Here is a 26,620-nt window from a genome sequence, read left to right as displayed (position 1 = left end):
GCCAACCATTTTCCAATTTTCAAACCAGGACAGGCCTGCTTGCATCGCCTGACGGATCGCGCCTCAATAGGCTACATGCTGCAGACCCTGCTTCCTTTCCAGCACTTGTCTAGGACGATCCCGACTCCAATAACCCGAATACAGGATGGATCAGATGACAAATCTGCCCCTTTTACATCGTAATTGCAAAACGCCTTTCTAAGACAAACGGATCACGTTATGCACCATAAACCTAACTCGGGAAATGGATGTTTAATTTCCGTCTTGCATGCAAATCAACACTAAATCCAACTTGACATCAATTACTTGACATTTGGATAAAAAAAACGACATTGAAAGCTCACGTCTTAGGTTGAAACTTGTTGATGCGTATTCATGCATTTACCCGTTTTATCAACTTTTGCATTTAACCAACCAAGATCGATCAGTAAAGGTCGCTACCGCGGGCGAGATTAGGTGTCCGATTAAAGGGCTGATGTGACTCATATTTGAGCACATTTAGTCCCCGAATTAACTTCGTTCCTATGCTTTATAGCTCATAATTGGGTCATTTACTATCTTTAGTTTCCCATTTTGCATATTCTTTGAGGTTTTGTCCCCTTTGGTAGGAAAGGAGCGCTAACCTTGCATCTATGAGGCGGAATGGAGCTAAATTGCTCGTATATAATGACCAAGCATCAAAGAGAAGACAACACTAGAAGGCCTAAGTAGATAATAAAGTGAAATGGGCAATGATGAAAGGATCCTTGCATCCCCGACATGATCCTTGCGGATTGTTGAGGAGCAAAAGAAGAAAAGTATTCTGTCCCAGGATCCGAGCGGATTGAGCACGATCTGGGCGTCTATGAGCAGCAGGATCCGAGCGTCTTGTTGCCAGGACGAGCGTCTTGCAGCAGCCTGATCCGAGCGTCTCACCAGGGTTCCGAGCGGATCACAAGGCAGTACAACCCATGCCTTAGCACGTGACGGGCAGATCAGCAAGGGACTAGCACGGAAATGCTAATTTCCTTTGAGAGGAGCATTTCCTCAACTTTTCTTAGGGTCTTAATAGTCATTTAAGCCCTTAGTAACCCTAATCCTTGTACCTAATCTCTAGTATAAATACCCCTATGTACTACCTAGATTAGCATCAAGTTATAATCATCCTTTAATGTTCTCTTAATCTATCCTTAATCAAGTAGTAATCTTGTAATCAACTCTTAATCAAGTTATAATACAATTCTCAATCTTAATCTTTCCTTAATTTCTCTATTGTTCTTCATTTATTTTGGGTAATTAGAAGATTATTTGGGTTTATTTGGAGGATTGACAACCTTCCATTAATCATCAAGTACTTCTATTATCCTTTGCTTCATTATTTGGAATCATCTCCATAGGTATAATTCTCTCCTAACCTTGTTTAATTATTGTTAATCACTTTCATTTATTCATCATGTTTTGCCTTGTTAGTATGATTGACAACCTTATTAGCATGTTGAACTTGATAATGAGTGAGTAGTAATCTTAAATAGGGTTGATGGGGAATTAGGGGAAACCAACATGGGATTGATCTATGCTTAATCAAATATGATTTCATAATTAATTTGCTTGCTTGTTGTGATTTCAACTTATGCACATGTTATGTTTGATAAAATGTGAGCCTATGAATCCTTGCATTTTTAAACCATCACCTATCTTTTCAATGAGACTTGTAATCTTATACACCAACTCGAGTCTCATTAGACCATGCATATAGTTGAATAGGAAGGATTAAGTTGACTTGTAGGTGTTGTACAATCTAATCGATTCGGCACCGGGACCCAAACATTCTTAGGGATTATAAGCTTATACACCAAGTCGATCCCATCACAACAATAAGTGCTTGCTATATAACAGAGAACATGTTTGTATGATCAACTCCCATGAACCCCCATGAACCCATGACACCCTAGTGCCTTTAATCAATTGTTTACATCTCCTTTTAATCATCTTGCTTGTTTTTATTAGTTTACTTTTGTATTGTTGATTAGTTTAGTTGATATCCTATCTCAACCCAAATTGTTACACCCTAAGACTCAACCATTTGCAATTGAAAATCCTAAATCAATACCCGTCCCTTGGGATCCGACCTTTACTTGTCTCTTTGCTAAGAGTAGTTTGTAAAGTTATAAATATTATTTTGGTTGGTAACTTTTGACGACGAGTTTAAACCGGACCAAAAATGGCGCCGTTATCGGGGACGGTGTTAACTTGAATTGATTTTTATTAATTGTTTTTAGTTATGTCTTTCTTTACCTTGTGGAAGTCAATCTCCTCAAGGTTGTTCTAATTGTTTTCGAGTTGTTTGATATTTTGCATGACTAGGAGATCACAAGGTAATCCATTACCTATTGATCTTAAAATTGAAAGAACCTTAACAACCAATAGAAGAGTTGCTAGAGGTACTTTAAGAGGTATCGGGGAAATTGTGGACATTCAACGAAGACACCTTTAGGGGTATGGGAGGATGTGCCCGTAAGAATTGGCAAGTTCTTCATCCCGGTGGACTTTGTTATCATTGACATGGAGGAGGATTCCAACATTCCTATCATTTTAGGAAGACCATTTTTGCATACCGCGGGAGCGGTGATTGATGTGAAGCATGGAGAACTCACACTTGAAGTGGGATATGCGACGATCACTTTTAACCTTGACAAGACGATGAGAGCTCCCCGACTACATGAACCATGTTTCAAGATTGATCATTATAGCCGAGAAAGTGATTGGAAGAAGTTGGCATCTCAATGCAAAGATCAAGGTATGGGTAAAGAATCACCACCCATATGGAAGAAGAAAGTGGATACTCTTCAAGATGCCCTATCCGGAGAACAAGGAAATTTCAACAACAATGAGAGCTTGAATAGCTCACCACCAATCATGACAAAAGAAGAATAAGGCCTCATTGGCCATGACAATAAGAAAGAGGATTTGTTTTCATCAACTCATGACACCATAGGGAAGCAAGCTAGTGAAGTATATGGTCTATGGGATGACAAATTTGAAGGATTGGTCAACCCCTACATTGGCAATGCTATGACCTTAGACCAAGGCTTTGTCGATCCTTGTCATCACCTTGACATGGGTCACCACCATGAAGAACACAATGTGCAAAGGTCTATTGAAGATCTTTATAATGAAAATGAACAAGCCTTCGACTATTTCTACAAGGTGTTGAGCAACATCAACAAACCCTTGGCTATTCCCCCTTGATATCTCATTCAAGAGTGAGAGTTTGGTGGAGTCCTCCCTAAACCACCATTTGTAAATATTCTAGCCCCTTAACTTGCATTTTACTTTTTGTATTGCATTTTTTATCAATGTTGGATTTACATTTTCATGCTTTGATCAAGATTATCATTAAGAGAGAAAGTGAGGGAGGTACTTTAATGTTTCTTGATGTGTAGTGTTTGATCTAGTGTGGGGATAGCAAATGCCTAGGCTATCCGAGCCTTCATAGTCCACCCACAATGAAGAACAAAGGAATGAAGAAGGAATGACATGGGAAATAAAGAATTCCCGCGGGTGGAACTGAACCCGTGGGTATAGGAGAAGGTCCAAGCTTCCTAGAGGGAATCCGCTCGTCTTGGGAGAAATCCGAGCGTCCTTGCTCTAAGATGGTCGTCTTGGGAGAGCTGATGTTAAAAATTTGGGACTGTTTTAAAATCTGGGCAGATTATAAGGAAGACGCCCGTCTCATTCCAGAAGACGCTCGTCTCAGAAATAATCTGCGCGTCCTGACTGTTTCAAAAATTGAAGTTTCATACTGCCTATGAATCCGAGCGTCCCCAAGAGAAGACGCTCGTCTCTAGCAAAAATCTGCCCGTCTCCTGAAGAATCCGCACGTCTCAGCACGGGTTAGAAATTTCTCAGCTGACTGACTAAGAATCTGAGCGTCCCCTACCCAAGACGCCCGTCTCCTGCTGCTGAATTGCTATAACACGGGATTAAAATCCTTCCTTCCCCAATTCATTTCCTTCTTTCAAAACACAAACACACATCCAAAACCCTCAAAACCCTCAATCCCCTCATCAACAAAACACAAAATCCTCAACCAAATTCACCAAAATCAAACCCAAACTTCCTAAAATCACAACCAAACTACTCCTTCATAAACAAAACACCAATCAATCATCAAAATCCTCAAAAATTGAATCGATTTTCTAGGGTTTCAAGGCAAAATCCGAAAACCTCAAATCGGTTAGGGATTCATTGAAGCTTGAGAAGATTAGAAGCATTCAAGCAAGACTTTGGTTTGTTAATACAATCTTAACAAGGAGAAGCATTATGGCAAGGACTAAAGGTGGAAACAAGGCACCCACAAAATCAAATCTTTCAAAAAGGCAACAAGCTCTTCAAGCTTCCAAGGCTATGGTAGTGCATCAAGCAAGGGTGAAAATTCAAGAGGTTACTACTCCTATGGTGGAAGCTACTCCTACTCCGGTCATTGAACAATTGCAAGATTATTCGGAGGTAACTTTCATAAGCGATTCTCATAGAAAAGCATTTGTATCCCTTGCTAGAAAGGCAATTCTGCCTACCAAATTTATATGTCAAGATGCTTTAGCCAAATTGGGTGTTCTTGAGAGGACCAGGAATTTTTTCGAGTCTATGAAGTTGAAAACACTCTTTGATATGCAAGAATTGACTTACCCTTCCCTTACCTTGGAATTTATAAGCTCTTTGAAAGTCACTAAGGTAGAGATTCGGAAAAATGTTGAATTCCGCCTAGAAAACAACGATAGAAAAATGTCTTTGGAAGAGTTTGGCAAGGTGTTTGGTCTTAAGGACCATTCTACTTATGTGAAGAAGCCTTAGAAATATGATCCCGCACCTCTATGGAAAGCAATCACCGGGAGAAAATTTGAGTCCTTCCATGAGTGTCATGTTCTTTATGTCCACCACCCGGGCATAAGAGTGTGGAATAAGGTTGTAGGTAACACTTTAATTACAAGGAAAGGCACAAATTATTTTGCCAAACTCTACTTTATCTACCTTGAATCCACCATGAATGTCAACAGAAAGTTTACCCATGAATACAACATATTTCAAATCTTACTTGAACGGTGGCTTACAATTGACCATGGGAAAGAAGGAGCGGCTTTGATTATGAATGGAGGATTAGTAACATGGTTAGCCAAACACTTTAACCCGGATTTCAACAAAGACAACACATACACACCGGTTAAAGGAGGCAACCTTCTTGATATGACCACTATGATCAACAAGTTTCATTGGGTCAAGAATGATAATCTTGACAACAAGTTTGAGTGGCTCACTAAAGAAGCTAAGTCCTTCATATTGCCTAACAAGATTTGTCGACTCAATGTCCGAAGCCCAAACTATCTTCCTCCTGTTGGGAAATGTGTCCTCCACAATAGTGCGATCACATGATTTAAATATCATTATTAAATCTCATTTTAAGAATACATGTGGGATGTAATATTTTACAGTCAACTGGTCCACACATATCGGTAATGATTGGCTGACTAGAGTTTGACATTCGTCGTGCGGACGGTGGTGATCGATTGATCCCCTTAGGTCATACCTATAGGGAAATACTCTTAATTGATTATTTAATTAATCGTATACCGATACGAGTTAATTAAATTGCTTAAAATTGACGGATGATTTTATGAGTATAATTTACGCGTCTTATTGTAAATATGATTAAATGAGACACGATCTAAGTAATCGAATTGTTTTATTACTTAGATGAAATTATTGTTTACAGAAACAATTGAAACGGAATGAATAAATTATAAATAACAGAATGTTGTAATTTATAATTCGGAAAACACTTTTGGTACAAGTAATTATGAATTACAATGATAATTTTTATAAGTGACATATTTTATTAATATGTTGATTTTTAATGGTTAAAAATACATTTTATATATAAGATGCCATGAAATGTGTCACATGTGACATATTGACAAAATCATAAATAAAATGGACTCATCCATTTTATGTGAGTGTACCGAAATAAATGGAGGGAGTTAGTGGAAATTGTGTTAATTGTTTAAGTATAAACACAATGATAAAAGCTAATAAGTAGGCATGCAAACCTAAGCTTTTGAGAAGAGCAAAACGAAAAGGTATTGGGCATCCTACCCAAGCCAAATTTTCGGCCACTTTACAAGAAAAGAGAGAAGAGCTTTTCTCTTAGATGATTATTCATTCTTCCTATCTAATTTTCTAGTGTAAGAAAATTTATCAAAAACTCTCTATAATTTATGATAATTCTAGAGAAATAAGCTCATTACTCCCTCTTGACCGAAATTATCAAGAGCAAAAATACAATTTATTTTGTGTCAATTTTATTGTAAAACTAATATTATTACTAGATCTAAATAATATTGGTTTTTAAGATGTATTCCTTGGGTATATGCTTTTGGGAGGGATTCTATACTTGAATCCTTGTTCTTCCATTTGGAGAGCTCAAGAACAAGTGAGTAGGTGAACTCACTTGTGCCCATGAATCCGATTTTATGGTGAGAAAATTATTTTTCTTCCTTATTTTGTTTATTAGTTTGCATGCATAAGACCTTTATTAATTTGATGACAAATTAATTTTTAACATATATGAGTATGTTAGTATGTATATAGATCTATATTTCCTTCAATCGGTATCAAGAGCCACGGTTGTTTGCATGCAAATCGGTTAAAAGTTTTTCCGAGTTACAAGAATAACAAATAAAACTTGTAAATTTTGTGTTATTATGATATATCACGAAATTAATCCATGCATGTTAAAATTTCTAGTCCTAAAATGTTTTAGGATATTTTGGTTAATTTTACGGATTTTTATTGTTCATATTTTACAATAATGGCATTTAAATATGATTTTATGAGTAAAAATGTCATTTTTGGTCTAAAATTAGCTATACTATGAATTTTCCAGTAATTTTTGGATATGTTGTCACATATATTATTTTGAGATAACCTGTAAATTTTCATAATTTTTGGACATGTTATGCTCGAAAAATGAATTTTTCATTATTAAATTCGGATTTAGGTGAAAAATAGGTTAATATGAGTTAAATTTCGAATCTGGTCATATAAAATTAATATGTTGTCACATGCAATTTTAAAAGATGTGTGTAAAATAATTGGCTATAAAGAAGTCTTTTTGCATGATTTATGGATTTTTGAAGAAAAATAGCATAAATAGTGACATTATTAGTGGAAAATTAATAAAACATAATCTATGACTTAGGAAAAACGTCTAATGTTGCATATTATTATCTTTTTCAGATCTAAAATTGAAAAGTTAGTGAAAATAATTTTTCTATGTTTTATGATTATTTTATTATAAATCGATAAACCGCAACATTGTTTTTAGGAAAATTTCAAATTTTTAACCTAAGATTTTGAACATTATGAGTGTCATGGTATTTTTCCAGAATGTTCATGAATTTAAATTTCAAATTTTGAATTTATTTGAAATTTTTGTGATTTATTTGAAATTTATAGCTTATTTTTGTAATCTTTAGTCCTTTAATGAACAATTTTGTAAATATGAGTTAATTATGGTCAAATTATTAGTGAAGACTAAATTTTGAGTCCTAAGAGGTTAGGGTAATTAACTTATGCATAAATATGAATTTATGTAATTTTTGTGATTGTAAAATGTTGAAATCACGCAAACGTGTTAAAACCGAGTAATATACGATATTGGCTAATTAAAGGCGATTTAGCATAAAATTGAGCATGTTCATACATATTATAATGCTGCATTTTCTTTATGATTGTCATAACTTTAATTCATGTAATTTTGAATTATGTAATTTTACTTAGTATGGCCTTAGATTTTAATTGGTATTTCCGAAATGTATGGGAATATCGATTCGGTTGTAATTTTTATTGTGATCTCGTATCACCGTTTTGTAATTTAATAGATTTATTTTTATTTTAGTTACAAATGTATAATAGGAAATTATGTAATTTATTATGTAATTTTATTCATTCCGGAGTTCCCAAAGACGGATTTCTTCAAGAATGGCGATACATAAAGACGGTGTTACCTCGAGATGCGTGCCACAACCGAAGTTCAAGGGACCAATGGAGTTGGTTTCCGAATATGTAATAGTTAAATAGTTTTTCTATTTTAGGAAAGGCCATATTAGGATTTATTTATTTTATGCTTGCATTTTATTTTATGTCGCATGCATCGCTAAATCGCCATAACTAAAACATGCATCCTTATTTTATCGAGTTTATCGACCGTGTCAATTCGAATTATCGTAGTTCACCGCTTTAGTTCACTTAAAACGTGATAGATAATAAATTGACATGACCTCTCGCTAAAACAAACAATTGAGACATAGCCTTACCAAATAGTAGAAACCATGAAAACCTATTTCGCGAGGGAGTGCACTCGGCTACCCCGGGGTACAAACCTTGTTACGTAGGGGAAGTGGGTGATAAATGTCTATCCACCGAATTCATGTTGATGAGGGTTGCATCGGCTACCCCGTGCCTAAGTTGATGTGGGTTTGGATAATGGACACATTTATTCGAAATTTGGATTGAACTCAACAAAAGTTATTGATAAGGGTTGCATCGGCTACCCCGTGCCCTTGTTGATGTGTTTTGGGCTATAGATAAACATTAGAGTAATTTTATCGACCAAGAGTTCTAAGAGTAGAATCGATTAAAAGGTTAATCCACCGAGTTATATTGATAAAGGTTGCATCGGCTACCCCGTGCCTAAGTCAATATGAATTTGGGTCTTGGAATCATTTATCATAGTTGGGTAGAGGTCACTATGTAAATGCTTTACTTGTTATTTACAAGTATTAATAAAACGATAAATGTTAAAGTTTTCCACTATTCCGTTTTTATATTGTTCTATTTCTTTGCCACAATTCATATACGATATCATTTCGTTTTTGATTCAAATCTCCATTAAAACATCGTAACTAAAGACAAATATGAATTTGCTTCTAAAACCTCAAGTGAACCATTGCTAAGGATCTCTTGTAAAGAGTATAGATAAAGGTTATTCATTATCAAACAGGTTTTTGATTCTTGACTAACACATCTACTTACAATGGATTGTTATGTTTCATATACTTAATTGAATTAAGTACATTGAAATGATAAATTGTTTTGGTAATTAGATTTGTTGGAATTCATAATTGACCAAAATAACGCAACCACTTCAACGAAAGTTTTAAGACTAAAACGAACAAATGAAGAGTAATCTTCATGAATTCAATTTTGCTTCTCAAAGCAAAGACTCATTGAAATAAGTGGGAGCATTCTCTTAAACCGTTAAGATGAGGACGAGGTTCAAGAAGTAAAGATTATAATGGAATTGATACAAGGTAATGTTAAAGGTAAAGTTGTTGAGAATGACGATACTAAACCTATCAATCCCAACCGATAAAGTTTCCATTGTCTTAAATGTTGGACACGAGAAAGGAAACTACCCCAAATTATTGAAGAATCAGCAAGTTAGTTGTGGGACATCTAATGGGACCTTCTTCTTTAAAAGTGTTTATTTGATTAAACATAAATTTTGCTAGTGCCACTTCGTCAATATTAGAAACCAGTGGAGGTTTTCATCATTGTATTCGACACATAAGATGATTAGAATATGACGACTAGCAACAATAATGTTGAGAGATAGAGTAATTGTGTACTCAATCTAGTTTTTGGATTTAAAGTTGTACTTAATTGTGACTATTAAGGGCATAAACTCTAAATAAGAATATAAACTTGTTAAGATACAAAAGAGGTTTTCACTTTTGTGACCCTATACACCACGATTTGATGTATGGCTAGCCCATTATCAAGGTGATTATATTCTAAACCAAACTAGAATGATATATCATGTAGATGATGTAAGATTTAAACTGGTAACCCAAGATTAAACCTTAAATTTTGGAATGATGAACGCAAAGAGTTATCGAGTACTCTTAAAACCATTAGATTGTTAATGGTATATGCGTATCTTGTATTCAAAGCAAGATGTCTCGTGCCTTTTGGTTGAAAAGGAGATCGAGGTTGTAAATCATCAATCCAAAATAGGTTGATCATTATCTTTTACCAACGATTTAAGTTGACACTAATATGTTCACTTAATAAGGTAAATAGAGAAATCTTTGAAGAATTTCAAAGAATTCAAGGAATCACGATTTAGTCGTGATGGGATTATCAAAGTGAAGACTTTGATATAAGCCAAATGAATTGTGATATAGTATCACAAATTAATCTCTCTTAACACGCATTATGGGATAATGTATGATTGGATAAGAATTCAAACGCTATTCGATAAGGTTTGGACTTCGATCAAGTTACTTTGAGTTACTTGATCCTTTTGGGGATTTTATCATCTTTGTCTAAATTATTTCTCCACTAAATCGAATCATATGAGATATGAAATGGTAAACGTACCATGGTTGTAAGTTTTTCACAAGAAACAAATGCACATTTTTCCTCTTCAATTATCACGAGTACGACGGGTTTGCGGCTCGTGAAGCTGTCTTTCTAAAATACAAGTTTATTTTTAGAAGACAGAGTGGGAGAAATTATTCAAGAGCCACAAAGAATGCCACAAAGAATATTATGTCGCAAGAAACTGGTCTTTCTTGGCTACATGAGACGTTTTGTGTAAGACGTTGTTTCTTCAAAACCTAGGAGGTTAAATTCGTCACTTGTTAAAAATGATGAATTCATGCTACTTTTAAGAAAGTAAAGAGCTTATGACTTACAAAACAAATTGTTTGATTCAAGTTGATTTCGGAAAGTAATCGACAAAGGACTTACATAAGAGTGTTTAAGTCACAACTCAACACAAGGCTTAGAGCCATGAAATGAAAATCCAAAATAAAAGGCTTGATTAGTGACAAAGGGTTTTGCACTAATAAAGAGATATTTCATAGCAAGATTAGTTACAAAGGGATTTGCACTAATTGAAATGCTTAAGTCTATTTGGATCTTCTTAGGGATTGTGTTTCATTATGAGGTTATGAAATACACAGCAAGTGAATCTAAAACCCACTTCTTCAATCGAAGGAATGTATTCAATACATGTCATAAGTTTTATAGATTCTTGCAATCCTAAGATAATGTGAAACTTAAGAGAGGATCTTAAGTAGGACATCAATGAGTTGGAATCAACATTTTGATCATGTGATAAAACATTTCTCGATAAGTCGAGAAGTTGTGTTTATACATGGAGTTTAGTGGGAGTTACGGAATTTTTTTTAATTTGTCCGATATGTGGATGACATATTGATCATTGAGAACGATTTAAGACTTTTGGAGTATTATGATACATCTTTAATATACGGATTTATGAAGATAAATCCATATGATTTTAGTGTCAATAAGAAGTCTTATGTTGATAAGATTCATGACTAGTTCAATTAAATTGAACATATTTGATTGATTCCATTTGCTTCCGCTGCCGGATCAATTAAAAAGAAATGATGTATAATACTTCATATGCTTTGAGTATGATGAATTGTTTTCAAAATCGAATTTAAGTAATCTTTACCAAGCAAGCTATAAAGATTACCCTTAAGTGCTTGCAGAAGCATTAAGGAAGTAAAGCAAAGTGTTTATGATGCAATTTTGTGTAAGGGTGTTACACAAGTGACAATTGACAATTGAGATTGCGCATGGTTTCCGACAAAACCATAATCAAAACACATTAGGATGGTTAAGATACCATTGTGGCAATGTTAATTAAGAAGTAGATTTTCTAGAATCGTTCTAGGCAATAAAGAACAATGAGAGATATTTATAACGGAAATTGAGTACACTTGCAATCATGAGATGTGCAAGAAGGATGAGTCCCGCACACTATGAAAACAGTCTGAGCTATTCTAAGGCTAGAGGGACTATGTCTTGATTGGATCTTGACACGTACTCAGAAAGTTTTGTAATGCAAGTGTATACATTACAAAGGAAAACGAGTATGTAGTAAGGTTGAGTAAGGTACAAGAAATTGATAAAACCTACTAACCAAAGCCTTCTCAAAGGCTAAACATGATGAGTCATGTCATTTCAATTGAATTGAAATGAACAACTACGTACAAGATCAAATTAGATTATAGAACATGAATAGTAATCAGGCATTGACTATTCATATGTGATAATCGCATTTGTCGTTCGAGTTTTACTTTAAAACTCTTTTATTATACTTTGTTACATCCAAACGGGTTGTGGAGACAATTGAACCCCGTTAAAGTGAACACGGATTAGCATTGTATTCGCCCATAGTCACTTGTATGAGGTGACGTCTCGAAGTGACTAGAGTGTGATGCGATTGATGGTAAGTTCAAGTGCCATACAGTCATGTGAGATGACTAGTCGATCACATAGGCAGACTGTTAGGAACACTTTGTCGGGCCTTATGACCGCTTATAGAGTTCTGGCAATTTATATAGCCTGGTCGTGGCGAGAGCTACTATAGTATTCTAATGAGTCGATTCTTTTGACTAAAGACTATTCACCTAAGATGGCATAGTTTCAGATTAACTTTGATTTGTGTTACTACGACCTTCGTAAATGGGGTCAAATGGGCATATTTTGGATTATGATGACTATGGCTAGTCGAAGGGAATGAGTGCGATAGGAATTGTCCACCCCCTTGTCAGGGTTATAACAATATCTCAGGGCCACTCGAGGAGTAATGAACTGGAAATGCGTGGCCACGCTCGGAAGGTATCTATGATAGATAAATCCGGTCAAACAGTTATTCTCCAGATCGAGGAAACCACTCTCGATATGATCACTTGCAAGTACGACCTGAAAGACACCTTGCATTGAGTGGGAGATAGTAATAGGACAAGAGAATTGGTGACGCACACTTGTCGAGGACAAGTGGGAGATTGTTGGGAAATGTGTCCTCAACAATAGTGCGATCACATGATTTAAATATCATTATTAAATCTCATTTTAAGAATACATGTGGGATGTAATATTTTACAGTCAACTGGTCCACACATATCGGTAATGATTGGCTGACTAGAGTTTGACATTACTGTCGTGCGACGGTGGTGATCAGTTGATCCCCTTAGGTCATACCTATAGGGAAATACTCTTAATTGATTATTTAATTAATCGTATACCGATCGAGTTAATTAAATTGCTTAAAATTGACGGATGATTTTATGAGTATAATTTACGTGTCTTATTGTAAATATGATTAAATGAGACACGATCTAAGTAATCGAATTGTTTTATTACTTAGATGAAATTATTGTTTAAAGAAACAATTGAAACGGAATGAATAAATTATAAATAATGAGAATGTTGTAATGTATAATTCGGAAAACACTTTTGGTACAAGTAATTATGAATTACAATGATAATTTTTATAAGTGACATATTTTATTAATATGTTGATTTTTAATGGTTAAAAATACATTTTATATATAAGATGCCATGAAATGTGTCACATGTGACATATTGACAAAATCACAAATAAAATGGACTCATCCATTTTATGTGAGTGTACCGAAATAAATGGAGGGAGTTAGTGGAAATTGTGTTAATTGTTTAAGTATAAACACAATGATAAAAGCTAATAAGTAGGCATGCAAACCTAAGCTTTTGAGAAGAGCAAAAAGAAAAGGTATTGGGCATCCTACCCAAGCCAAATTTCCGGCCACTCCACAAGAAAAGAGAGAAGAGCTTTTCTCTTAGATGATTATTCATTCTTCCTATCTAATTTTCTAGTGTAAGAAAATTCATCAAAAACTCTCTATAATTTATGATAATTCTAGAGAAATAAGCTCATTACTCCCTCTTGACCGAAATTATCAAGAGCAAAAATACAATTTATTTTGTGTCAATTTTATTGTAAAACTAATATTATTACTAGATCTAAATAATATTGGTTTTTAAGATGTATTCCTTGGGTATATGCTTTTGGGAGGGATTCTATACTTGAATCCTTGTTCTTCCATTTGGAGAGCTCAAGAACAAGTGAGTAGGTGAACTCACTTGTGCCCATGAATCCGATTTTATGGTGAGAAAATTATTTTTCTTCCTTATTTTGTTTATTAGTTTGCATGCATAAGACCTTTATTAATTTGATGACAAATTAATTTTTAACATATATGAGTATGTTAGTATCTATATAGATCTACATTTCCTTCACCTCCCATCTCCGATGAAGCCGAGATGATTATGCAACAACATAGGGAATTTGATGCCAACCCCCCCTCCTCTTCTATTGTGACTCCACCTTATCCGTTTACCTACCAAGAATTCTGACCAATTGGCACTAATGTTGAGGTAGGAAACGATTACTTGACCCAATTATTGCAACACATGCATAAGGAAGCTTTTGAGGACCGGGTCAATGCTTACCGGGGTTAATATCCGCCCCTCCTACACTTAGCTAGGTAAGGACTCCTTGATCCATCATGTCCTTTGCCTAGTTGGGCGGATAGGGAATTGTTCTTTCCTAATGCTCCTAGAGATGCCACCGTGGAAGTTGCTAAGGGGAAGGAGATTGTTGTTGAGAGTGAGGAATAAGAGGAAGAAGAGGAAGAGGAATAAGAGGTTAAAAGTTCAAGTGATGATGGTGAAGCCTCCGGGTCCATGGAGGTAGATGATGATGATAATTAGGATATTGAAGATGATGAAGATAGAAGTGATGAGGATGTCGCCATGAGTGACAATTGAGAATTATCAAGCTTTTTGGAGGATGCCACATACCCATTGTGAGTCTCCTACACCTCCTTTAGCTTTGTTCATTTCTCTTGTTTTCAAAAATTTTTCTCTTGATCGATTGTTTGAGTCCTAGCAATACTCAAAGGACTCTCACCTCGGTGCCATTGAGGTGTCTTATATTGTTCCCACTTTTGAAAATCCAAAATGACAAATTAGATTCATGCATTGCATACTTGTGCATGAACTCCCCCATTTTTACACTAGAAATAGTGTCTCATTTGGTTTGGGGAAGTTCAAGCACAAGCATTGGGAGTAAATCTAAATTAGCTCTCCAACAAATAAATTTATGCATCATATAGTGTAGTGTAGTTTGCATCACTTGTGTATATGTCATGTAGTTTGCATATTAGTGTAGAAATCATGCATTATCATTTAGTTTGCATAATTTCCTATCGTTTTGGCCATTAAGGACAATTTTCATACTAGTGTGGGGATGAGAAATTCTAACTTGACTTTTAAATCAAAAAAAATGATGAAAATTGCAAAATTTTGAAAAATACAAAAACATGTCTTTTTTATTTTCATAAACATAAAAACCATAAAAACTGAAAAATTTAAAAACCAAAAATATGTTCATTCCTTTATAGTGTAGAATTGTATATATTGTGTTTGTTTGTCTTTTTTTCACATTGATCGACTATGCCACATCCGAGACATGAGGATCATGAAGACCGCATGGTATCATCTTTCCAATCTCCTTTTTCCTGTTTATGTTAATGACTATGTGGCTTTATTTTGGTTGATGCGGTATACACCAATGTGATCTTAGGAATTGCATTTAGTTTATATGACATACTAGTTGGTAGAAGCATGTGCATTAGGTTGTATAAATGATAGTTGCATCATGGCATATAGTTGCATTTTAGAAAACTTTTTGTGAAAACATCAATTTGGGAAGCTTGACAAGTGTATATAAGGCCCTTGTGCAGATACTCAGTATCTGCTGAGACTCCAACAAACACCCAATGATTATCGGACTACAAATTGTTTTGGAATCGCGGCGTTTGATCGACAGTTTGTGTACAACTTTACGTCGGAAAACCTAAAACGATTTCAAAAATAAAACTTTTCAAAACTTTTCAAAAGTACCTGGAGTGTTTAATGCGCGACGACGGGGTCGCAATGACACTAACTAGAGTCAAAACCGACACCGGACCAAAAACCGACTCAAAAATTCAAATCCCGACTCCAACAACGAGTCAAACCGAGTCAACCACAAAAAACAAACCATTTCAAACCTTCTATACTAAGATTTCCCGGATTCATGAATGGTCAAGTACCAAACATGTGACTACAAATCCTAAGATAGAACAAATCATGATTGCACTTGTGTGAAAGTGACAGGACAACACGAAGAGCCGCGACGTGGCTCGCGCATCTTTGAGCAGCCCAGGTGGCCAGGTCGCTCAAAACTCACACAACCACTCATTTTCCTATAAATACCCCTCAAATTCCCCCATTTGAGAACTTACGCGAGTGTTCGCCCCCCCTTTTCTCCCCTAAAATTCTCGACTCGACTTCTTAAGTAACAACCCAATGCGTATTTACGACCTACCCATCGTAAATACAAGCCTTACACATTGTTTGGTACCGTCATCATGCATTAAATCCCTTGACCGACCATTTCGACCACTACACCGTCACTAATATTAATAAAACACTCTTTTTACTTACCAAAACGGTTTTGAACCGAGTCTTTTCCGACCAAACGAGTTTTTACACTTACGTTGGTTTCTCGCCATAACCAAACATGTAAGTATGAGGGTGTAAAAATCCTTCTTTTATCATGTGTTTGCTTATTTTATGACCATAACATGCTAAAACATGCATAACACGATCCAAAACATAGGATAGACGAGCCAAAACTGAGTTTTGGTCTGAGGCAGAAGCCCCTTGTTCTGCACAGAGGCCCGCGCCTCAATGGGGTGCCCAGTTAATAACTCAACCGTGTTTGTTCTCGTCCTTCCTCATTAATCGATTTTCATATTTGTAATCGGTTTTTACCATTTCGAATGTTTTCAAACTCTTTTATTTATTTTTACAAATTTTAACCATAAAACATTTTTCACCCTTGGTTCTTAATACCATGACGGTTTAAGCCTTTTATTTCATTTCTTTACATTTTGAGAGGTATTTTAAAGCCTTTCATCATTTCTTTACATTTCCAAAATGAACATATTAGTCACCAACACAAAGTCATCCTTGGTTCCACATACCATGCCGGATTTTAACCCGGGTACGATGATGAGTACCGACTAATTATATCCAAATGAACTTAATACAATTAGTTCATGATCATTCTCAAAACTATCCAAGTCAAGTCGAACCCGACACCAAATATCATCAAAATAATGATGATTATTCGAGTCTCGTTCCTCAAATCAACAAATACGGTATAAACGAACCTTTCAAACCAAAACGGGTTTAAATACCCACTTTTCAACACGTTTCATAAACGTTTTTCAAATGGTCAAAGCACGGCATATAACCGTTGACTAACCCGCGCCTAAACATGCATTTTCTTTCTTATTTTCAAAACCAGGGGAGACCTCCTTGCACCGCCAACAGGCTCGCGCCTCATGTGGCCGCCTGGTGCAGGGTCTGATCCCTTTCCAGCATTAGTTTAGGACGATCCCGACTCCGGCCAACCCGGATATAGGACGGATCAGATGACTATTTGCTCATTCAGAAATCATATTTGCAAAATGCCTTACTAAGACAAATGGGTCGCGTTATGCACCATAAACCTAATACGGTAAATGGATGTTTTATTTCCGTCTTGCATGAAAATCAACCATAAATCCAACTCGACATCTTATACTTGATACTTGGATTAAATCAACCGACTTAGAAAGATCTCACATGTTAGGTTTAAATTATTGGATGCGCATTCATGCATTTAAACCGTTTTATCAACTTTTGCATTCAACCAACCAAGATCAATCAGTAGAGGCCGCTACCGCGGGCGGGATTGGGTGTCTGATTAAAGGGCTTCCCAGTACGTACCTTTACCTCTTACTCAGAAACATTGAATAGTGGACGACCTTATGCAGGGCGTACGAGAGTTATTCTAGAGATAGGATGATAAAGAGGGACGATTCCTTATCTTTAGTACCTATGTCAAACCCTGCTTTGTGCTTCGTTTGACCGAGGTATAAAGTGGATTCGAACGGGTTCCAAGCATCCCACAAATGCTTGGTGGCAACTTCGAACATCTCTAATCGTTTCGACACCCTTACCGAGACGAAACCGACCGATCTAAAACGATCCGGTCGAAAGCATTTTTACGCCGCCGAGCGTGGTTTTCAGAAGACCGCTGCACGTCCGCAGATCGACCGAGATTGCAGGTGGGCCGATGTCCACAGATTGGCGACTCCGCTGGGGATAACTAGGATACTTACGTCTTTGTGATCCCTAGATGGTGGGACTCGAACGAAGTCTTGGTCGGAATGTATTAATTGATATTACGGTCACGGTCGGGTTCCTTGTCCGGACCCACAACCTAACCCTCTTCGACCAATTGGCTCGTCTCGTCGGCGTGAGTTTTCTCATCCCCGCGTTTTGAATCCCGATTAAGTCAAGCATACCATTGAAGTTACACATTTCTATTTCGTCAAAGAGCTTTCATCACTTTCGAGCACGAGGCTAGGGCACCCTCCTTACACATTTTGTTTGGATTGGTATCCCTCTCGCAAATCGGGGTTTGATGGCTTGGGGTGTAACCCACCCTTCTAAGCCAAAACCCGTGTCAGCATTATGCATAATATAATGAAACTGTGAGTGCTTATGTGCTACTTGATCATAAGTCCTTCCGTGGTTTCAAACTTTCAAAAATACCCTTTTGCGCCGTTATAATGGCCATTTCAAACCTCGGTCTTTCGCCTACCGTTGCACGCCTTTTAGGCCGTCGAATGACAATTTTTCAAACCCGGTTTTTATAACCATTTCCACACGCCTTTCTAAGCCGTCATAATGACGATTTTCAAAACCCGGTTTTTTTATAACCATTTCAAGACGCCTTTCTAGGCCATCTTTATGACGATTTTTCAAACTCGGTTTTTATAACCATTTCCACACGCCTTTCTAGGCCGTCGTAATGACGATTTTTCAAACCCGGTTTTTATAACCATTTCCACACGCCTTTCTTGGCCGTCGTAATGACGATTTTGCAAACCTGGTTTTATAACCATTTCAAGACGCCTTTTTAGGCCGTCGTAATGACGATTTTCAAACTCGGTTTTCTACAACCATTTCAAATCACCTTTTTACGCCATTATAATCGCCGCGTCTAGACACGGATTTTAACCCGTTTCGCGCCGACAATGGCTCTTTCAAAACCCGAGAAAAGCACACACCCTTTTCTCGAGACACTTTCGAGATCACGAGGACCACGCACCGACCCCGAGACCTCTTCAAACATTTCAAACATTTCAAACTCGATTTTCAAAACATACAATTTTGAATTTCAAAAAACCGTCTTGGGAGACAATACATTGTTTTCCGAGCCGATTCAAACTCGAAACCGTCTTTTGCAAATAAACTCAAGACAATCTTTTCAACTGAACGACTTGCAGGGATCTCTATCTTCGGAAGCCGTCCATAAAGCGACAAATGAATCTTTTTGGAAATTTCTATTTTCGAAAACTTCAGTCCACCGTTCCAATTCCGCCTCGTGTCTATCGAGTCGAAGCAAACGTACTTATGGGTCTTTACTTATGAGTCATCTCACCACGAGACTCGTCGAATGGCGCCACGCCACTACATTGGATGCGTGTCAAAAGTTCGGTCTACACCGTCACGTCATAAATCGAGTCAGCACCGAGGTACCACACACGGTCATCCTCGTCTTGTTGAGTCTGATTCTAATCTCACCCTTTGTGTTGTCTGTGTTCAGTCTTTGAACCGTGTCGGATTGAGTTGTAATGAGAGCCGTTTTTTTTTCCTCAGAGCCATGACCCCGTCTTCAACTTCGTCTGTCAACAACAACAACAATGATAACAACATATATGTGACGACTGATCAGCTAGCCAGCCTACTCACCGCTCTTAAGGTCACCCGGGATCGCGTCGAGACCCGTATCGACGCCCCGGAAAACAAGGAAGCTGGAGAACATAATACTCTACCTTTTATAGAAACCGAGAATAGGCTAAAGCTCTTGGAAGAACAGCTCCTAGCCCGGGGTAACAATATCCATCTTGAGAACAACCGAAGGTTCGAACCTGTTGGGGATCAATTACCTGACAACTTTACCCTGACTGATTTGCTCAAGTTCAAAGGAGTGGAGGACCCACTCAATCATATCCGTGTCTTCAAAGACTACATGGCCATAAAAGGGGTCAAACAGGAACTTTTCACCCGGATCTTTCCGTCCTCTCTGGAACCGATCCCGCGCCAATGGTACTACTCCCTTCATCCGAAGAACCTTACTACTTGGGATGAGGTCGCAGTTGAATATGCCAAGCAATATGCCGACAATGTTGAAATCCAAGCCAATACCCGTACTCTTGAGGTCCTAACCCAGAACGACAAGGAGGGATTCACCGAGTTCTTAACCCGTTGGAGGAGGGTAAGTACTCAGCTGCTCAACAAGCCGAGTGAATCAACCTTAGTGGAAAAGTTCGTCAACAATCTCCACCCAGTGTATGCCAACTTACTGAGGTACCAAAATATTAAGACCTTCCAGGATCTGCAAATCCTCGGGACATGCATTGAAGATGACCTCCAAAAGGGCGTCTTAGCCAAAACCAATGGTAGAGGCTACCAAGGATCCCCATCAACCAGATCTCACCCTTATGGTCAAACGAACAAGATTGATGTGGTCAACCTCCTTAAACCAACCGCCAAGAGAGCTGAGCGCCCCCAGAGAGTGTTCACTAATATAGGGTCAACTTATGCAAGCGCCCTGAAGAGGCTCATGGACCAGGGGAAGTTACAACAAATTAGACCCACCCCGGATCCGACCGATGCTAAGAAATCCTGCTTCTAGAACCCTAATGTCTACTGTCAGTACCATCAAGGGAAAGGGCATGATATAGAAACATGCTTCAAACTCAAACACATCATCCAAGACATGATTGAGAAAGGGGAATTGCCTTTACCCCCGCCAACTAAGCCGAACAACAAAACCAACCCTTTGGAAATCCACGCCATCTCCGACGATGAGCCGACCCTGGACTGCTCACACCTCATCCTGCCAGTTGATGACGAGGTCAATGCCTTGGAAAAAGATCCCTCGGACAGGGTATTTGGGTTCAGTGCCGCAACTATGCTTGCCATGTTCCAACAAGTTGAGGAAGCTATAGCCAGTCTCTCCGAAAGGATCACCCAACTTGACGATGCCTACCATCGACTTATCTTCAATCCTCCACCACCATGCCCGAGGGAGAGTCCCCTGAGCGCCCAAAACTACCCTCACCAGGATGGATTGCTCCCGCGACCATTCTGGCATGAACCTCACGATAATCACCCCCACAATAATCAGCCTCACAATAACTACCCTCACAAGAATCACCCCCACAAAAATGTCCCTCACAAAAACTGCCCACCGAGGAATACCTCTCCAAGGTACCCTCGGAATTCGGAAATTAATGGCATCTGGAGAGATGATGTTGAGGATGTCTATATCGTCCCAGGGAAGCAGGCAAAGTAGATCGGTCACCTTACCCGATCCGAACGCCCCTATCAGAACCCGAACAATCCAATGGTCGTTCCAACAACGAATGACCAATTCGTCCCGGACATGGGCACTCAACCAAAGGCTCCCGAGCAATCAATCCTCAAGCAGCTTCAGAAGGCAAAAGCCGAAATCTCAATTTGGCAACTGATCGCGACATACTTTGAGCATCGACAGGCTTTGCTACACGCCTTGGGAAAATTAACTGTGCCCTCCACCTCCTCCCTTGAAGAAATAGTGGCACACATGACAAGGGACGCCCCTGACTTGAACAACCCGGTCGTCTTTTCTGACGAGGATATCCCTCCCTTCGGAGCCAATCATAATCTTGCCCTGTACATTACCGTACAATGTCTCAAGAAGAATGTGCCAATGGTCCTAGTGGATGAGGGGTCCGCAGTGAATGTCATTCCCCTCAAGACGGCTCACAAGCTGGGTATTAAGGAAGCTGACTTGGTCCCGACAAATCAAGGGTTACGCGCCTACGACAGCACTCGTCGCAAGGTCGCTGCGCTTATCACTCTAACTGTCACAACCGGACCACTGGAAAGGCAAACCAGTTTTCAGGTGGTGGACATCGACGCCTCCTTCACTATGCTCCTGGGACGTCCCTGGATTCACGCCGTTAAGGCAAGTACCTCAACTCTCCATCATAAAATCAGGGTCCCCTTCAACGGGAAATTGATCACGATTCCGGCTTCCCCGATCAAAGCCGTCATGAGAAAGGGAATAGCCTCCCAAGCCATTGAGGAGGATGATAATGAAATGTGGGGATTCTAAGCCGTGAACGCCATAACTGATGAACCAACACCCTTTGATTGTGACCCGTTTTCCAACCTCACAGTCAACCGCATCATGATGCGCCAGGTTACTTCCCGGGTCTGCCCCTCAATCCACGGAAGAGCACCTTACCTCCCTTGAAACAGGCTAAGGTCCCCAATATCCCCTTCGGACTGGGCTATGAACCTACCGATGGATATATCCAGGAGATGAACCTCCTAGTTCGAAAACGCAAGAAGCACGGGGTTATCCTCGGTCCCTATCATCTGACTCTCAATGGATACTTTGTCCCCGAGGGAGAGTCCGAGCTCTACCATGGCTTTCCGGAGCCGATCTATAACTCTGTGGCCAAGACCAGGTACCCGGGTGTGGAAGTCTTCCAAGACTGCTACTTCATCCCCGACAACACCGAAGCTGCATTAACCGAGTCTAAGCCGTCGTCATGCCTCGATGGACAAGCTGTCACCCTCCTCTTTGGAGAGGATAACATCAAGCACCTCGACTATGAGGACATCATCAACATCGCCCTGAAGGACAACCAGTTTGACCCAACCACCTTAATCTCCGACACTGACCCGGAGAAAGCTGCACAAGGCTGGAGGAAGACCATCATGTGGACCGATCGCCGAGGCTATATTCTCAAGATCACAACTGGAGAAGGCCCTATGTTCAAAGAGGGAAGTGAAGAACAATATGAATCTGAGTCTGAGTCGGAGTCAGAGTCTGTCACAGCTCCTAACACTCCTAGTGTCCCAGTCAAGGTCCCCTTCCCGCTGTTTTATCACAAAGTCGTGGCTGATTCAGAGGCTGAGTCTCCTAGGGTCACCCCCACTCCCATGAAAGGTGACAACCTGGAGCCTGTTCCAGGGGCCATCTCCTCTGCTGTGTCACCTCTGACCGCCCATGAGATGTCTGTCCTCTCCGAGCTTTTCGCTCGTGTCAACTTAATGAACGCTAAGTTTGCTTATGACTCATCTCAATTTAACTGCAATGCGATTCTGAATGACTATGAGGAATTTTACTTGAGTGACTACCCACCTCACCTAGCCAAAGAACTTGACAAACGGGAAACCGGAACCCCTGTCATTGAGGAGACCGAACCTATTAACGTAGGAACCGATAACACACCTCAAGACCTTAGGATAGGGATAACCCTAGACCCCTCAGAAAGACAACAGTTCATTGTCCTCCTCCACGAATACAAGGACGTATTCGCCTGGTCCTACAGAGGTATGCTTGGGATTGACAGGGAAATTGCGGAGCACTGGATACCCATTAAGCCCGGAGCTAAACCTGTGAAGCAGAAGCTGCGTCGAATGCATCCTGAATAGGCCCTGAAAATCAAGGAAGAAGTGGATAAACAGTTCAAGCCTGGTTTCATCAAAGTGTCTGAATACTCTGACTGGGTGGCCAACATTGTGCCTGTACTGAAGAAAGACAGAAGAATTCGGGTTTGCGTCGACTTCAGGGATCTAAACAAGGCGAGTCCAAAGGACGACTTCCCTTTGCCACATGTTGACATTCCGGTGGACAATATTGCCGAGCACGCCCTCCTATCCTTCATGGACGGGTATGCTGGGTACAACCAGATTAAAATGGTTGTGGAAGACATGCACAAGACTGCATTCACTATGCAGTGGGGTACATATTGCTACACGGTCATGCCTTTTGGTCTCATCAACGCCAGAGCAACCTATCAAAGAACCGCTACCACTCTCCTACATGATATGATGCACAAGGAGGTAGAGGTATATATCGATTACATGATCGTCAAGTCAAGAGAACGGGACGGCCACATCGGTGCCCTTCGGAAATTTTTCGCTCTTCTGCGGAAATATAACATGAGACTAAATCCTTAGAAGTCTGCATTCGGGGTCACCTCCGGAAAACTCTTGGGACATGTCGTCAGCAAAAGAGGCATTGAGATTGATCCAACCAAAATCAAAGCCCTCCAATAAATGCCACGGCCTAAGAACGAGAAGGAGATTCGGGGATTTCTCGGTCAGGTCCAATACATCAGCCGCTTCATTGCCAAGCTTACCATGATTTGTGAACCAATATTCAAGAAGCTTCGCACCTCCGATCACACTGATTTGGACGACGACTGTCAAAAAGCCTTCGACAAGATAAAGGAAATCCTATCCAAGCCTCATGTCCTCATGCCACCTCAACCGGGGATTCCTTTATCCCTATACCTGACTATTACCGACATAGCCATGGGAGCAATGCTAGCACAAACTATCGACGGCGAAGAACGAGCCATCTACTACATCAGCAAAAACTTCATCGAGTACAAGAAAAGGTACACCCAACTTGAAATGACATGCCTTGCCCTAGTATGGTCAACAAAGAAGTTGCGGCATTACATGCTCAGCTACACAGTCCACATCTACTCCAAGATGGACCCAATTAAATACATCTTCGAGAAACCCGTACTAAACAGAAGGCTGCATAGGTGGACACTCATGTTGTCCGAGTTTGATCTCAAGTTTTTACCCCTCAAGGTTTTCAAGGGAAGGGCACTCACCGATTTCGTGGCAGAAAATCCCGTCAACTAGGATCCAACGACCGACACATGGTCACTTCCTGACGAAGACATCCTTTGTGCCGACTCCGACGCATGGGACCTATACTTCGACGGTGCATCTAATCTGAGAGGCTTCGGGGTAGGAATCCTTCTAATATCACTAGAGGGAGAACATGTTCCGATCTCAGTGAAGCTAGTCTTTGTCGTCACCAACAATGCCGCTGAATAGGAAGTGTGCCTCATCGCCCTACAAGCAACCATCAGGTGTCCGGGTCATGGAAAATCCGAAGTGAGAGCTTAGCTCCCTACCGAGAAAAGATCAATCAAGAGGCCGAGTTCTTAGGCCAAGTCGACTACTTCCATTTGCCACGAGAGGAAAATAAATTTGATGATGCCCTGGCAAAACTTGCCGCGCTCGTCAATATACCTGACGACATGACATCGATGCCCCTATGTGTCGAGAGAAGGAGTGAGCCAGCTCACATTTGTGCCATCATCAACGACGAGGAAAGCCATATCGAACCTTGGTACCAAGCCATCCTCAACTACAAAACCAAAAACGAATTCCCTCCTAACTCTGGCACAAGAGGACAAAGAGCCATCCGTTTACTTGCATCACAATTCGTGATAAACCAAAATCAATTATACAAAAGAACACCCCAAGGGATTCTCCTCCTTTGCATTGACCATCACAAAGCCAAAAAAGTCATGGGAGAGGTCCACGATGGAGTATGTGGCCCTCACATGAGCGCAATGATGCTTACCCGAAAAATCATGCGGCTAGGTTACTACTGGACCACCATGGAAGCCGATCGCCGTAACTACGTCAAACATTGCCACAATTGCCAAATCTTTGGCAACATACAGCACATACCACCATCCCTTTTATACACCATGTCATCACCCTGGCCTTTCTCGACCTGGGGCATCGACATCATCGGGAAAGTTAACCCGGTAGGCACCAAGAGGCATTGTTTCGTCCTCGTCGCCATCGACTATTTCACCAAATGGGTAGAAGCGCAGTTATATGCAGTCCTGAACGCCAAACAAGTGGCTAAGTTCATCCAAAACAACATCATCTGCAGATATGGGGTACCCCATGAAATCATCAGCGATCAAGGCTCTCACTTCCGGGGGTAAACTCAGGCCTTGCTGTACCAACGACGTATATAACGGGCATCGATCATCCCCTTACCGTCCCCAAACTAACGGAGCGGTGGAGGCAGCTAACAGAAATCTTGTCACCATTATTAAGAAAATGCAAGACAACTACCGCGATTTGCCGAGCAAACTTCCATTCGCACTATGGGGATACCGAACCTCCATTCGAACACCGACAGCCGCCATACCCTTCTACCTTACATACGGCATGGAGGCGGTTCAACCGGTAGAGTTAGAGGTCCCTTCTCTACGTATCCTGTTAGAGAGTCAAGTTCCTGAGGCAGAATGGACCCGCCAAAGGTATGAGCAACTCGCTCTTCTAGACGAGCGGCGACTCAATGCCTTGCACAACGTCCAGCTATACCAATGACGTATATAATGGGCATTCAACAAGAAGGTCAAACCCAGGAACATTAAGGAGGGCGACTTGGTCCTCAAGTCGGTCCGAGCACCGCTACCCGTCGATCCTAGGGGAAAATTCAAACCCAACTGGGCCGGGCCATACCTGGTCAAGAAAATACTTTCGGGGGTGCAGTGAGACTGAGTGACCTAAACGGGGAGGGTTTCACAAACCCGACCAACCTATACCAACTCAAGAAATACTACCCTTGAACCATAGCAACCAACGACCTCAGCCTAGTTTTACAACTAGTGTTCACCTTAACCCTTTTTCAAGTCAAGTTCCTCAACGCGTTCTGATTTGAAATTGCATGTTTTACCGAGTCTAAGTTGCGGCACCTTGTCCGTTTCAAATGTCCTTTTAT

This window comes from Silene latifolia, chromosome Y (genome assembly GCF_048544455.1).
Source record: "Silene latifolia isolate original U9 population chromosome Y, ASM4854445v1, whole genome shotgun sequence".
In the NCBI taxonomy this organism is placed as follows: Eukaryota; Viridiplantae; Streptophyta; class Magnoliopsida; order Caryophyllales; family Caryophyllaceae; genus Silene; species Silene latifolia.
Note: the sequence above shows the minus strand (reverse complement) of the source record.